This window comes from Mytilus californianus, unplaced genomic scaffold, assembly GCF_021869535.1.
Source record: "Mytilus californianus isolate M0D057914Y unplaced genomic scaffold, xbMytCali1.0.p SCAF_8, whole genome shotgun sequence".
Lineage (NCBI taxonomy): Eukaryota > Metazoa > Mollusca > Bivalvia > Mytilida > Mytilidae > Mytilus > Mytilus californianus.
The window spans coordinates 42,594,642-42,611,129 of NW_026262734.1; the positions used below are offsets into that span (position 1 = coordinate 42,594,642).

The 16,488-nt window shown below is 31.8% G+C and overlaps 1 long non-coding RNA gene across 1 annotated transcript in view; it reads right to left on the reverse strand.

The window, feature by feature from the left end:
- LOC127712328 (uncharacterized) overlaps positions 1–15,748 on the reverse strand; it is a 55,902-nt gene extending 40,154 nt beyond the window's left edge. Inside the window, exons 1-2 of the long non-coding RNA XR_007987040.1 lie at positions 15,658–15,748; positions 10,578–10,613 (exon numbers count right to left, since the gene is read on the reverse strand). This is a non-coding gene — a long non-coding RNA (uncharacterized LOC127712328). The remainder of the gene's footprint in view (positions 1–10,577; positions 10,614–15,657) is intronic.
- Positions 15,749–16,488: the final 740 nt, after the last annotated feature.

Consider the following 16,488-nt stretch of genomic DNA (forward strand, 5'->3'; position numbering starts at 1 on the left):
ATGCATAAAAGTTGCGGTTTTTATCCAACGCAATCAAAGGTTTGAACGTTGTATTCAATTTAGACTTGTTTAAATATACATATATATATATATATATATATATATATTTATTTTTTTTTTGGGGGGGGGGGGGGGGGGAGGGGAGGGGGGTCTACAGAAATCGATTTAAGGAATGAAATCGAATTGTGGAGGTCCTGAAATGAATATTCAAGGATAGGATATCCTGAACTTAAATGTAGTAGTCCTGGAATATTTAATTAAGATTAGGATTGAAATAAAGCCATTTTGATCGATGAATTGTGTTGTCCATCCTGAATTCGAATCATGCAGGTCCCGAAATAATTAAGGATATCCTGAAATAGAATAATGGAGATCCTAAAATATTTCAAGAGTTCCTCAATGATTTATGAATATCCTGAATTCGAATTATGGAAGTCTTGAAATATACCAGGAGCTCCTTAAATACTATAATTTTAACTTAATCCGAGCCTCAAATATTCTGTCAAATAAAAGTCCTTCTTTTTTATTGTGAGGGATGTATAAATTCCCTGCCACGTACTGTCTGGTTTTTATTTATAAGATGTTTTTTGTTGCTTTGTATCTATATGATGAGTTAAACCCTTTTCAACTGATTTTTATAGTTTGTTTTTATGTTGTACTGTTACACCACTGTCGCTTTCAAACATCTTTAACCCCGCCACATTCCTTATGTGCTTGTCCTAAGTCAGGAGCCTGTATTTCAGTGGTTGTCGTTGGTTCATGTCGTCTGTAATATTTGTTTTTTTGTAAATTGTTTTGTTATAAATTAGGCCGTTAGTTTTCTCAAACTAATTGTTTCATATTTTCATGTCGGGAATTTTTATAGCCGACTAAATGGTATGAGTTTTTCTCATTGCTGACAACTGCTGAATTACAGGCTCCTAACTTAGGACAGGTAAAAAAGAATGTGGCGGGTTAAACATGTTTGTGAGCGGTCAACATTCCCCTAACCGTGGACAGTGGTGTTACAGTAACGGGCAAAACAGAAAGTACCGATGATGAGTTTTCGAATTATATATAATAAAGCCGTGTGTACGGTGGGTGCATTACACATTTAATTTTATGGTTAATGTCATTCCACGGCTATTATTAAATTTCCTTTTATCAACAATAGTCATTATATCAATAGAGAAAATAGAGGAATACGCTGTTAATAGATGATAATCCAAGACAGTTCGGAAATTTGTGACGGGAATGCTCAAATTGTTTATGGGATTTTCCTTGTTGTTTCTGGACGGTTTCAAGTGGTTGGATTTTTATAAATTCAATATTCTGTTTGAGCTTTTCTAAATGTTGGTAAATCAAACTTTTGGATTTCATAGGTCTGCGGAACTAGTATAGCTGTTCTTGTGTTTGTATGAACAGTTCACGTCCTGTTTGTTTTTCATATTGAATACCACGTTTCGGTTTAGTTCATGTTACAAGATATACATGTATTAGGCTTTGGGTTTTTAAAATAATGTCATAGGGAAAGGAAGAAAAAAGCTCTTCTTTTTACAGTAGAGTATTATCTGCAGATTATCTCGAGCAGGTTTGTCATTTTATGGCATTGCACGGTAATATATGTGGATATCCATGTGCATTTTTGTTGAATAATCTAGCTGCGGAGGCATTTCCTCATATAACGCAACTGTGAAAAATGCTAAATTTTGAAAGAGAATTTCGATTTGCAGCAGTTGAATTTAGTATGGTAAGGGCGGTATTATATGTGTAGGCCCAAAATTGTGTTATACAAATAGGTAAAAGCAAAGAGATTTTGGTGAAAAAATTACAAAATTTCTTCCTTTCATTATAAACATATCGTTTTATTTTCCCAACTTCACGTGAATTTCTCGCTGTTACTGAATCATTTAGAAATGTTAATTCTTAGCATAACCCCTTATGAAAGTATATGCCAAAGAGAATCTGACCTTTAAAATAATTTGTTAATAGATACCAACCTATACCTTGATTTATCATATATGAGCACTTTGTAAATAGTAAACATACACATGCATTGACGAGAGATCATCTTTTTTAGATAAAGCTAAACATTTTCAAATGAAATCCTGAACATCTGTGTTCAAATATTTTTTTTTCCTTCGTGACTTCTATATGGAAATTCAAACGGGGTGCACCACACGAGCCCCCTTAACTCCAAAAACAAAATATTCTAAAAAATGTATTCGCTTCGCTCAGCCCAAATATAATGACCTAACTATCATTGACCTAAAATGAGAGTTTGAACATGTTCATTTTATTCAAGCATATGACAAAGAAGCAAACATGTGCTGAAATTAAAGAAGGTGTTGTGGGGCAAACGTCTCAAAAACCTATAACAGGCATATCAGGAAACGGTTCCTTAACGGTAAAAATCAAATGACTGCATACAGAAAATACTTCACCTTCAACACTAGACCGTAAAACATAAAAATAATGCGATTCCTATGAGCATGTTATTAGAATCTCTAGATCGTCCAAGACCGACAGACAAAACATGTTCAAATAAAATGACGGAACAGCTAAAATGTGTTTGAGGAATAAAGTAAATAAAACACGGAAATTCTTAAAGAATAAAATTATATATTTTCCTACATGCAATGAGTATGCTCGACAAAGATTACAATAGTAAGTAATCATTTAAACCATTAATATGACTTCATGACGTCAGCTTATTAATTAATCGTTGGTTTCTTTTTTTGAACCAAATGATTCCCAAATGAGAAAAATTTCTATCAGAGACCAAATGAAATAAACGTAAGCAACTTTATGTCATATGTCATATATGAATGTATTTTACGGAAAGTTATGAAATTACGGAATTAACTATAATTACTGGATTGTAAAACACACTCTTTGCATGTTTTAGATGATCTTTGTGCTTTTAATGTTTCTGGTCATAACATTCAATTTCTGATAAAACAAAAAATAAACATCACTCTACACTACACGTTCATTCAACTTTATAAATCAGAGGTTAATACCTATGAGAGATCATTTGAAAACCCAGTAAAAATCACAATGCTGCAGCTACAATGAAACCTTCTGTTATGAACATATCGCTTTATTTATGAAGTTAGGTATGCTAAAACATAATTATTGGAGTACTATGGTCAACAATTGTTCCGTTTAATATATTTTTCCCCTCCAATTCTTATGAACGATAGAATATATATGGGCCAACTCAATAAGGTTTTGTCTAAATTCCATTTTATTAAATGTTATTCACCTTGATACGATATTTGCGTATTTTACTACAAAAATTTAATCACGGAAACTGACTATTTCGCATTGTCCTTGTGGTTGCTATAAAGGAACGACCAACCAACTGTTTAAATCATAGAAAATATACGTCCAACTTTTCTTCAGGTGTTTTTCACGAAAGTTCAGCGAAATACTCTTCTTAGGGGTTTATTTTTTGAGTGGTGTCAGGAAATAACACTACTTGAATGATTTGAGAAATTAATATGCTGGCCTGGTTAGATACTTGAAATTAATAATCTGGCCTCAGAAATATTTTGCTCTACAATCATTGAAAAGACGCAAAATATGATATTATGTACAAAATCGAAATAAAGTTTTCAGGTGGTAAAACCGTGCGAATTAAATAAGCATTATCTACCACAGAGTGAACATTCATATTCTGTCCGGAACATTTCAATTTTTCTTCCTCCTAGAAAATCATATAGCCGTCCCCATTCTGTTGTGAAGTCGTTGCAGATATATTTGTAGAAAAGGTCAGTTGAAATCCATGTTACGCAATATGAGCCCCTCTCCCTATAATCATATCTAAATATATTTTGAATCAAACGCAAACTCAATAAGAGTATTTGTTTTAAACACAAAACCATTGTTCCGATTTCGAAATGTGTAGATATTTGACCCTATACTTTTGGCACATGTAATCCAATAGAAAATATTTGAAATAGCAACACAATGAAAGGTACTTTATTATACCATGGAAAGAGCTAAAGAGCTATATTTGACTAAAATTGAAACAGTGGTTCATATTTGTCATAAAAATTCTAATACCAGTAAGTACGAAATGCAAACACAACCGACCTTGTTATTGGAAAAATTCAAACAGATGTGTAAGGCTAATTTGATAAACTCAATAGAAAGTAACTTCTAATTTTAAACTTATATATGTATCGCGTATGAAACAATTGAACTTTATGAAAAAAGCCTCTTTATCCAATGCACAGTTTTATTGTGATTGACATCTAGAAAAGAGTTTTGGTCAAGTCGGTGCTTGAACTTGCAGTGAGTTTTTGCTATATGAAATACCTCAATGTGACTTTAAGATGAAACACAGCAACACAAACGATGTTCCTTTGTCTTTTGTTATTTTCATGTACACGTTGTGATTTTGTGTCATGGATTGATACACAATACTGTTTCTGTCCATTATGTACACCATACTAGTCTATTGTCATTCTAAATATCAACCTATACTATTGACCTGTTATCTGCAGAAGCTAAACGTATGACTTTAACACGAAAACTTGATAGATGATCCATGAGCATGCCGTCACGGTAATAAGACACCTGTCAGACCAACCTCAAAATCAATTTATATAGTAAATCTTTCATAATAGTTTCTGAGATACTGACCTTGTGACGAATGTTTGACCACATCTCACAGATAAGTTTACCATGATTGCAATTATTAAATATATTTTACCCTTTACTCATGATAACAAATAGTATTCACTTTAGAACATACTCAGCCCTTCTCGTCCAATGAAAAGTCAGTTTTTTCCCTTCTAATTTTCATAGTACATGGCTTTCCATGCACTATAAAATGCTATACATGAATGACTTTTCATCGTAGTTTAATTATGAAAGTGAACACTTAATAACTTCACTAACGAAGTGTACAATCCCCTGAGGCATTTTCCTTGGGAAAAAACATGTAGCCTACTGATTAAAGGTGAAAGAGAAAAGAATTATAAGTCTAGGTTAGTCTATGAAAAGGTATATACTATGAAATTTAGAGCGAGGGGCTCGTCCCGAGCTCTTAATTTCATAGTATATACCTTTTCATAGACTATCCAATTTAGCACATATTTACAACTCGAGTAATCTTTTAATTGCTCCATTGATACTTTATTTTGGCTGATTACTTGTTTAGGTGTTGTAAAACGGAGCTCATTAACGAAGTTTTGTAAATCAATGTAAATTATGTGATTTTCAAAGGCACTTGACTCCAGAATGAAAAGATTGAAGCTGCTAATGTAAGTATGTTTATTGATATAAAGTGGTGTTTTAACATCATGTACTTCTTTACATGGTAAGATGACAAAACAAAATGACCAAAAAGCAGGCAATAATTAAATTGCAGTGGAAGCTTTACATGTCTTGAAAACATTTTTCAATTTCACAGTAAAACTAAAGCTGTAATAAATTTGAAACATATAGATAGACGTATGCAGTGGTGGATCCAGGGGTTTGGGGTTGGAAAACCCCCTTTTTTGGACGATCAATGCTTTTAAATGGGACATTTGGTTGGAACCCCTCCCCCTTTTATCCTGGGTTGGAACCCCTTTTAAAAATGGATCCGCCCCTGGTATGTCCCCATAGATAGTCTAGCAGATAGTCATTAAAAAGCTTCCAATAGATCAAAGATACAAGGGTTTATGTTGTTTTTTTTTTATTCCAAAGTAAAAACTAAACGATTTATCAGAACATGTAGGTGGAACATTCTCTTCAGACATTATCACGGTTTTTCAATTCATGACATCGTCCTGAACATGCATGAAATATTTGCCACTGGACATTAAGCAACCAATAATCAAGCAATCAATCAATTCATGACGAAATAGATTAAGTTGCCTTAATTTCCCTTCACAAGGTTTCATAGTACACACTTAATACACAAGTAATTGCATGGATGATAAATTATCACAATTTTAAGATGGCGTTGTACTCTAATCAAGGTATAAAAAACCATACTTGTTACTCTTTATTTAAATGAAAGAAACTTACAATCGTCAAAAACATTTTTTAGATCCAAAGATTTTAATAGCAGGATATTTAAAAATCAATGTGAAAACTGATTACAAACTATCTAAGTCCAGGTTAGTCTATGGAAAGGTATATACTATGAAATTTAGAGCGAGGGGCTTGCCCCGAGCTCTAAATTTCATAGTATATACCTTTTCATAGACTATCCAATTTAGCACATATTTACAACTCGAGTAATCTTTTAATTGGTCTATAATTGATAGTTTATTTTGGCTGACTACTTGTATTACAGGTGTATGTAAAACGGAGCTCATTATCGAATTTTATGTTTTGTAAATCTACTCACTAGTATCATTGTAAAATATGTGATTTCAAAAGGCCCTAGTGACTCCAGAATGAAAAGATGATAGCTGCTGGTGTAAGTATGTATATTGATATAAAGCGGTGTTTTACTATACATGTACATGTTTTGAAAACACTTTTCAATTTCACAGAAAAACTAAAGTTATAATAAATTAAGATTATTTGAAACATATAGATAGTTTGTCCTCATAGATAGTCTAGCCGATAGCATTAAACAGAAACTACCAATAGACCAGAGATTATAGGTTTTGTGTTTTTTATGTTTTTTATTTTCAAAGTAAAAACTAAAAGATTAATCAGAATATGTATATATATATATATATATATATATATATATATAGGTGGCACATTCTCTTCAGACATTATCACGGTTTTTCAATTCAAGACATGCATGAAATATTTGCCACTGGACATTAAGCAACCAGTAATCAATCAATCAATTCATGACGAAATAGATCAAGTTCCCCAAGAAAGTTAATAAAATCACCAAATTTCCTTAATTTCCCTTCACAATAATTCATAGTACAAACTTTTTTTTGTGTACAAAGTAGTTGCATTGATGATAAATATTTATAATTTTAAGATAGCCCTGTACTCTAATCAAGGTATAAAGAACCATATTTGTTACTCTTTATTTAAATGAAAAAAACTTGCAATTGTCAAAAACATTTTTTAAATCCAAAGATTTTAATAGCAGGATATGTAAAAATCAACGTGAAAACTAATTACAAACTATTTAATTTAATTTGGAACATTTTATTTCAAAATAGCCAGAGGCAATTTTTGTTTTCATATCTTGATTACGATACAATGAAATCTTACCCTTGTGGTCATTCATGCGTAGTTACTTAGTACACGGAAAAAGTATGTACTATGAAAATTAGAAGGTAAATTCAAGCAATATGATTGGACGAGAAGTTATAAGTATGTGCTAATTTAATTTGGAACACAGCATTTTATTTCAAAATAGCCAGTGGCAATTTTTGTTTTATTATCTTGATTACGATACAATGAAATCTTACTCTTGTGGTCATTCATGCGTAGTTACTTAGTACACGGAAAAAGTATGTACTATGAAAATTGAAAGTCAAATTCAAGTAAATTGATTGGACGAGAAGTTGTAAGTATGTGCTAAAAACATTTAGAACATACTCACCCATTCTCGTCCAAAGGAAAATCAGTATTTTCCCTTCTATTTTTCATAGTACATGGCTTTCCATGCACTATAAAAATTAATGCTATACATGAATGACTTTTTATTGTAGATTAATCATGAAAGTGAACTCTTTAAAACTGCTCTAACGAGGTGTACAATCCCCCAAGGCAATTTCCAAAGGAAAAGAGAAAAAAAATCATGAGAACTGTTATTTGTCTAATTATTATAAATGAAATCAGGAGAATAGAACTATAAAAACATTTTAAGTTGAGATATTAACATTGTAAATGTTATTTAATTGTGTGTATATAGACCCCCCCCCCCCTCCCCCCCCCCCCCCCCAAAAAAAATAGAAATGAAAAGGGGGCAAAGGTGTGGGTAAAATACATGTAGTATTTCATCTAATTTAATTTAAACGAGACCTTAAAATCAATGTTTTAAGAATCAATGGCTGTTGATAAAAAAGAAAGTTTTTTTTAAAAAAACTCAACATATTTATCAATAAAAAAAATAAGCACCTGATGTTGAAACGATTGGTAATCAAAATTGATTGATGAAGTTTTTTCAGTATAAAAAATTATACAATTTAAGAAAAGAATAATTATATAACATTGTGTGCTTTTGAAATGAAGGAATTCTAAATATATAAGATTTAACTGTACCTGAAGCAGAAGACATCTCCATTTTTGAATAATTTATCCTTTTTTGTTATCACAAAACTATCTCATTGCTCTTTCATTCCAATAATTGAAATGACCATTTAAATTATTTACATCCCTTTTACTAACCATGTTAACATTTAAAGTGAGCTAATATCAAAATTTAATTATTACAATGAAAGGCTAATTTTGTTATGTCACTCGAAGGTGTGAATATGTTCTGTAATATAGATACAATGAATAAGCGTTGATTCTTGAAAAAGAAACCATGAGCCCGGAGGGCGAATGGTTTGTTTTTCATGAATCAATGCTTATTCATTGTATCTATAACTCATTGATCTTAACCATGCTAACCTCGCGGCTACCAACTTATACTATACGATTGCCTATTATGTATATATAAAGGTGCAAGCCCTGTGTGTCCGTTGTACCGATGTATATCATATGTTCATTGATATATATAAAATAGACATTTAAATTGTAACCAATTGATAGCCGAGAGGTTTCGTCGATATGTTGATATTTATCAATAAAAAAAATAAGCATCTGATGTTGAAACGATTGGTAATCAAAATTGATTGATGAAGTTTTTTCAGTATAAAAAATTATACAATTTAAGAAAAGAATAATTATATAACATTGTGTGCTTTTGAAATGAAGGAATTCTAAATATATAAGATTTAACTGTACCTGAAGCAGAAGACATCTCCATTTTTGAATAATTTATCCTTTTTTGTTATCACAAAACTATCTCATTGCTCTTTCATTCCAATAATTGAAATGACCATTTAAATTATTTACATCCCTTTTACTAACCATGTTAACATTTAAAGTGAGCTAATATCAAAATTTAATTATTACAATGAAAGGCTAATTTTGTTATGTCACTCGAAGGTGTGAATATGTTCTGTAATATAGATACAATGAATAAGCGTTGATTCTTGAAAAAGAAACCATGAGCCCGGAGGGCGAATGGTTTGTTTTTCATGAATCAATGCTTATTCATTGTATCTATAACTTAAACTATTGTGTTAATGTCTTTACAAAATTAGAGCCTTTTCTTAATTAGAAGGTATTGTAAGTGAGTTTAAATAACCATGGTATCATGTTCAACGATGCATTACTAAATATAAGATCACAACTAATTGGTAAGAAAAATACAAATATAACACAACACGTCTGCCTTTAAATTATCAGGCATCTGAATATTATCTGTGTTTACAAGGTAAGACATATTCGAACTTATTTCTGACAAAATTGAGAATGGAAATGGGGAATGTGTCAAAGAGACAACAACCTGACCAAAGAGCATATATAAAGTATATATAATAAGTATGCTACCGAAATTTCTAGCAAGAAGCCTAATTCTAGGCACATCACGATTTACTCGCATAGGAACTTGCGAATAAACATTTGTAAAATTATGTAGTAGAACAGATGAAATCTTACTATATTTATAAAACAAAAATGGACAAATTGAATGTAATCATTTTCGTTTCAAATATGTGAAATAGCCAATAATAATTTAAAAAAAAACCGGTAAAACTCGCTATTATTACAAAAATATCCACAATTACATACAAAATAAGAAAAAAACAGAAAAACTAAAGAATAGGGACAACAAAGAGAATACAGGGATTCGAACCTAAACCGACAAGTCCCTACCTTTAACTTAACTCTTTAACTCTTTAACTCATTGATCTTAACCATGCTAACCTCGCGGCTACCAACTTATACTATACGATTGCCTATTATGTATATATAAAGGTGCAAGCCCTGTGTGTCCGTTGTACCGATGTATATCATATGTTCATTGATATATATAAAATAGACATTTAAATTGTAACCAATTGATAGCCGAGAGGTTTCGTCGATATGTTGATGTCAGTCACTCATAACAGATTTCAAGGACGGGTTCGATTCCCAGTGAAGGCATATAAAAATTACAAAAATTAAAGGTAAGTTTTTAAATTAATTCTATTAGTGAACAGAAATCAGTAAATTAGCTAATTCAAACTTAATGAAATTAGACACACAAAGGAAACAATTGAATATAATTTGGTGAATCCATTTCACGACAGATTTAGAAAGCGTTGATTCTAGAAAAAGAATCCTCGATAAATGAATAGGCTGACGTCACGACAATGGTTTAACAATTGGTCAGACAATACTTGGTCATGTTTTATGAACATTTATGTATATATATGCATTATCTTGTTCTTTTTTAGCAATGTTAAGCTGTCTTTTATACACCTCGTTGAAAGCGAGAAAAACAAAATACGACTGGCAAACGACAGGTGCAAAGTAATGAACAAACACGCACCCTTGCCAATAGTGGACATACATGCAGGTCACAGTAAACGTTTACAATTCTCTAGTCCTTAAAAAGAATAAAATACATGTATATACTTTACCATTTGCCGACGCCATGTGTTCAGTTTTAGTAAGTTCTGAAAGTAAACAGATATTTTACATCATGGTACATTGATAGGACTTTGATATGTATGCATTTCTACTTCTGGACAACTATATGCCTAAAATAATTTTTTTTTTTATTTCTTTTTTGACAACAAAAATATATACTGTATTCTTCAGATTGCCTGCAACAATTATACTTTTCTGTCCAAGCGCCTGTGAAATGCTGTACGAGTGTCCTAGAAAATACTCAGAATATAATTAAACTAGATGTGCCGGAACGACAGGAATGGCCCCACTCGCAAAAAAAGTTTAAAGCCATTTTTATGACTCGAAATAAGAGAATGAAAGTCTGTATAGCTGTTATTTTCACGAACATTTCAAAGTCCAAAGCCCGTAATTTCGGCAAAAATCAGCGGAGCGACACCAAACGTAGACTCGATCTGTAACTGATCATAGTTGACTCACATACTAAAAATCAGCTCAATATGTGAAAGCGTTCAGGACACATCGTAAGGTGGTCCACGGAACCCTGTGTCTCGCCTGCGATTGTTGTTGTCGGTGTAAAAGGGTAATGTTGACTTAAAAAGTGAGTCCATTTATCAGCAAAATACAGATTTTTTTACAAACTTTTTCTTTAGATGCTATGTCATGGTCGTGATGATTAGCTTCTGTCCAAGTTACATAACAATCCATGAAGTTTTACAACTATATCATGTCAAAAAATTTAACTCAGAACGTCTGTAAATGTTAACTGTGAAAAACTAAGTCCATCTATCAGAAAAAAAAATGAAATAAAAAAAAATATATTTTCAAAAGTTTGCTTTAGACATTTTAGTTTCATAAAATTCTATGAAGGTTTGACAAAGTAATTGATGTGTAACAAACCTTAACTCTAGACTGTGACTTCTTGTTAACTGTAAAAAATTAAGTTATTGATGTCTAAAAAACTTTTTTTACCACAGACTGAACCTAAATGTTGACGCCGCTGACGCCGACGCTGATGACCGAATCTAGGATCGTTATGTCTCGCCATTGCGACATAAATGTCGCAAGCTCGACAAAAAAGTCCGTATGAATTGATAAATAAAATATGCTTATAACAAATGGAATTTAAAAAAATCATACTATATTTTAGTATGTTAATTTGCGGTACATGATATGTCTTTTTCCTTTCATTTCTTGATCAAAATCACATTAACTCCCTGGTTCGCAGAGCAAAAAGAAAATTGGTCGCATGAGTCATTAAACTTTTGAACGAGTTTGGATAACTCACAATTTTTAGCTTATGATTAGAAATACTGTTACCAGTATATCTGATGTAAAACTAATAATAACATATTTTAATTGTGTCAGAATACAAAATTGTGGATCGTGAGTTCAATATTTGTCATATATAAACAAGAACATCAGGTGTGATTGCCAATGAGACAACTCCCTACTAGAGACAAAATAGCAAGCTATAAACGGCCCAAACTGACAAATGTAAAACAATTCAAAAGAGAAAACGGAGGCCTGATTTATGAACAAAACAATAAACGAAAAACAAATATGATATATCACAACAAACGACAACCACTGAATTACAGACTCCTGACTTGGGACAGGCACATATATAATTGTCTTAATCAAATAGATCTCAGCAACTTTTAAAGCAAATTTTGATTAGTGGTGGTTTTTTTTTCTTACACATTGGTGTCAAAATAAAGAAGTAGGGATAATTATTCATGAATCAATTTCAAATAAAAAGTATTTTTGAAATATACAATTACGCAACTCCGTGTGCATATTTGAGAATGTATTTCTAATCGTATACCCAATTCAAAATGCTTAAGAATAAATTACTCAAATCTGCATTTTGAAACATTTTGACTTTTTGTGCGTACAAAATTATAAATTCTTCTACATTAAATCCGTGCACTGTACATAAAGTCAAATAGTAAATAATCATGTCACTTTCACATCTCAGCTTATTAATAAGGTCTTCTCTGAAAATTTGAAGGTTCCTACTTGGTATTGGCTACCTAAACAAACATCAACGTTATACTCTTTTACATCAACTATCGTTTCATTTCGGCTTCTAGTAAGTCTTCTACAACTAATATGTCTGTGCTGTTAACTAGTTTCCTTACTTCTATCAAAGAACCTCAAATTAATTTTTGTAGTAAAGCATATGAAAAAAAAGGAATATTTTATTTTTGGAGAGTTAAAAACTCTTTGGACCTTTGGAAATATTACCGTAACGTACTATTAATGGTATGCTCAATTCGGTTGATTGTTTCGACTTCTCGACTCTGCACACTACATTTCCACACAATCTTACCAAAACAAAAGTGCTCTTGTCTAATTCAAAGGTTCTTTGAAAAATCTAATTGTAGATTTATTTGCTAAAACTCCTATAAAGCCTCTTCCGTATTAAAAAAGGGAAATATGCTTATCTATTATACTTTCTAGAACTGTGATAATATGCTTAATGCTTTAGATATTCTCCTTGACAATTAACATCTATGAACTTAACAAAATAAATGTATCGATAGGTTGTTGGCGAACCTAATGGCACCAATTGCACCCCATTGATAGCAGACTTGTTCCTTGATGATAATTTTTGCTTCAAATAATCAAGAATTTTTCAATTGTACCGATGAAAGTGTCCACGGGAACTTACTTTATATCAATCTAATACAGCAATAATTGTCCTTTTCTAGATTTTGATATTTTAGTTTCACACGGGGAAGTGTATATTAGAGATTACTCTAAAGAGACGATTTTTCGTTCCTTTTAATCAATGTTTGAAGGGGTGTTCCTTTGGCCCCTTCTTATGGTATATATGCTTCACATCTTGTTCGCTATGCCCGTGTCTGCAGTCGCATTTTTTATTTCAATAAACGTAATTTATGTATAACTGGTAAATTATTAAGTCGGGGATTTCATTACCATAAAATTAATTAAAACTTTAAATACATTGTTTCTTAGATACAAAAATTTGGTTAGAAAGTGTGGCTGCATGTATCTGTAGAATTTCGTTTTAAAACATGACAATATGGTTTAAAGAGCCATATAATTTAGATACGATCCATGTAAAATCATTTATCTTTTTGGATAAACTTATGAACCATGATAGGGCGGGCCATATTATCTCCAATCTATACAAATGTATACCAACTATCATTGACCTTATATTAGTGATTTATCTTAAACTGATCTACTCACAAACTTTAACATGTAAACAATGCAAAATTTTCAGTCAAAAGACCATGATGGAGGAGGAGAAGCTAAATAATCGCCATGGAAATGAAATGTGCCAATGCTAGTACATCTATGTACTAAATATCATTGACCTATATATCACTATACTTCGCTTAAACTGACCTAATCACAAACTGATACATGTAAACTTAGGAAGAAGTTTCAACGTCAATAGTCCATGCATAACTGAGGGGGAGGAGCCAAAAAATCTCCATTAAAATGAGATGTGCCAATGCTAATACAACTGCATACATTATACCATTGACCTACCACTAGTGGTTCCCCGTGTAATGACTTCACCAAAAACTTTTACATGTAAACTATGCAAAATATTGAAGTTCCATAGACCATGACTGTTGGGAGCACTCAAATAATCTCCATTGAAATGAGATGTGCCAATGTTAACACAACTGCGTACCAAATACTATTGACATATCATTAGTGGTTCCCCTCAAACTGACCTAATCACAAACTAATACATGTTAAATTGGGAAAAGTTTCAAAGTCAATAAACCATGACTAAGGGGTCGGGCTCAAATAATCTCCATGAAAATGAGATGTGCCAATGCTAACACAACTACATGCATTATACCATTGACATACCGCTAGTAGTTTCCCATATTGAGCTGACCTCATCACAAACTTGAACACGTAAACTATGCAAAATATTCAAAGTCAAAAGACCATGACTAAAGGAGGAGTCAAATAATCTCCATGGCAACGAGATGTGCTAATGCTAACACAACTGCATACCAAATATCATTGACAAACGACAAGTGGCTCCACATAAATTGACCTAATCACAAACTAATACATGTAAAAACAATAATAACTTTTGATCAGTACAATAAGGAAAAATGAAAAACATTATGTTCAGAATGATAATATTAGACTGTCTTTTGGTCATAGCGTTTGTCAAAGTATTGTAAAATTCCTTGAAGTTTGTCAAAGTAAATTGATTTTTAACCAGAAAATATCTAACCACAATCATAAACTCTAAACATAAATTATAACGCAAACGACACCGCGACAACGGAATGTATGATCGCTATGTCTCGCTTCCGTGATGACTTTCGACAAAGGCTCGACAAAAATTACCTTTTACGCTTATAAACAGCTAGTTCTCAATTTTGTTTAAAGGGGAAGAGGGAGCACAGCTTGTGGATGTTTAATGACTATCCTCCTTGACACATTTGGAATTCGGCATGTTGTATTAACTTTATTTTCTGAAATGGGTAGACTGTTATTACTTTGTTTGTGGGTATAAACAGGAAATGCAGAAAAATATACTAAAATACGCAATACCGTTGTCAGTGTGTCATGAAATAGAACTGAGACTACTGTTATAGTAGTCTCAGAATAGAAGTGCCAAATGGAAGGAATATTCTGTAATATTATTTCCACAGAAACGAATGTAACAGTAATTGTTCCTTGCGGAATAAAGGGTATAGAATAAGTGTTCCAAGAGGAAAATATATTATGGCTTTGTTAATAACTTTAGTTTGGCGGAACACATATACTTTGACACTAATGATCACTAATGCCATACAAACATTTGTGAGTTAATGTGTTTTTGGTCACGTTTGGAATATCTTTCAGTATTTTGATTATTCTATAATTTTTGAATTCAATTATTGATCATTATTGCTTTAAAATAAGTTCTCATCCACCTCCCTTATTCTTTAATGGGTTCTCCTTAAAGATTTATGTTTTACCTTTATAGTCATCTACTGTTATAATTATATTAAATTATGTAAAATTTTGTATGAGTCTAGTCAGTGATGTAAACTTTCAAATATTTCGAAAGGAAATATATAAACATTAGGTACTCACCTTTGGAAGTTGTTATATCAGCCGCCTATGGAAGTCTGAGTGCCGAATATCGCGTACAAAGGTTTGCAAGTAATACAATGCTGACACCAGATTTAAATTGTTCAATTTATACGATAATAAAGATACAATATACAACTATTAAAATTCGAGGATCGATTGCCAAACCGTGATCATTCTTTATTGACATAGACAATGTAGATTGTCAGATAATAAGAAATGGGATGATATACTTTGTTGTGATAGCTCGACGTGTGATAAAACAAAATGTCGTAAAGTTCTTTTTTTTGTATTCATATTGAACATTTCTTTGTTGTCAAATAGTCAAAATGATAATGAATATGCAAACTTATATAGTTACATAGATCTAGCGTATTGTGTTGTGCAAATTTGAACAACTGATTTATCATACCGCAATGATGATCTGTTTTGACATATCAAATGTCGCTACGAAGGTTAAAGCATGCATGTAATACAAAATCAAGGTTTTAAACGTCAGTCTTTTTTAAAATTTCTTTTTAGAGTTCACTTTAAAATAAATTAAAGGAGTTACCCGACCCACGTCCTACGTCTGTCGTCCATTACATTTTACAAAATTCTCTTCCTCTTACACTATTTTGCCAATTAGAATCAAACTTGACCAGAATCATCTTTGATGTATTCAGCCTAAAACATTTGTCTCATGATCCAGCTTGCCAACAAACATTGCCTGTCAATGCTTAATATAGATCCTATCATTACGACACAAGTATTGTCTATAATCTTGTAAACCGTTATAGATTGCAGAAAATCTGACAGGGTTGAATTATTTTAAATAAACAGATCCATATACTG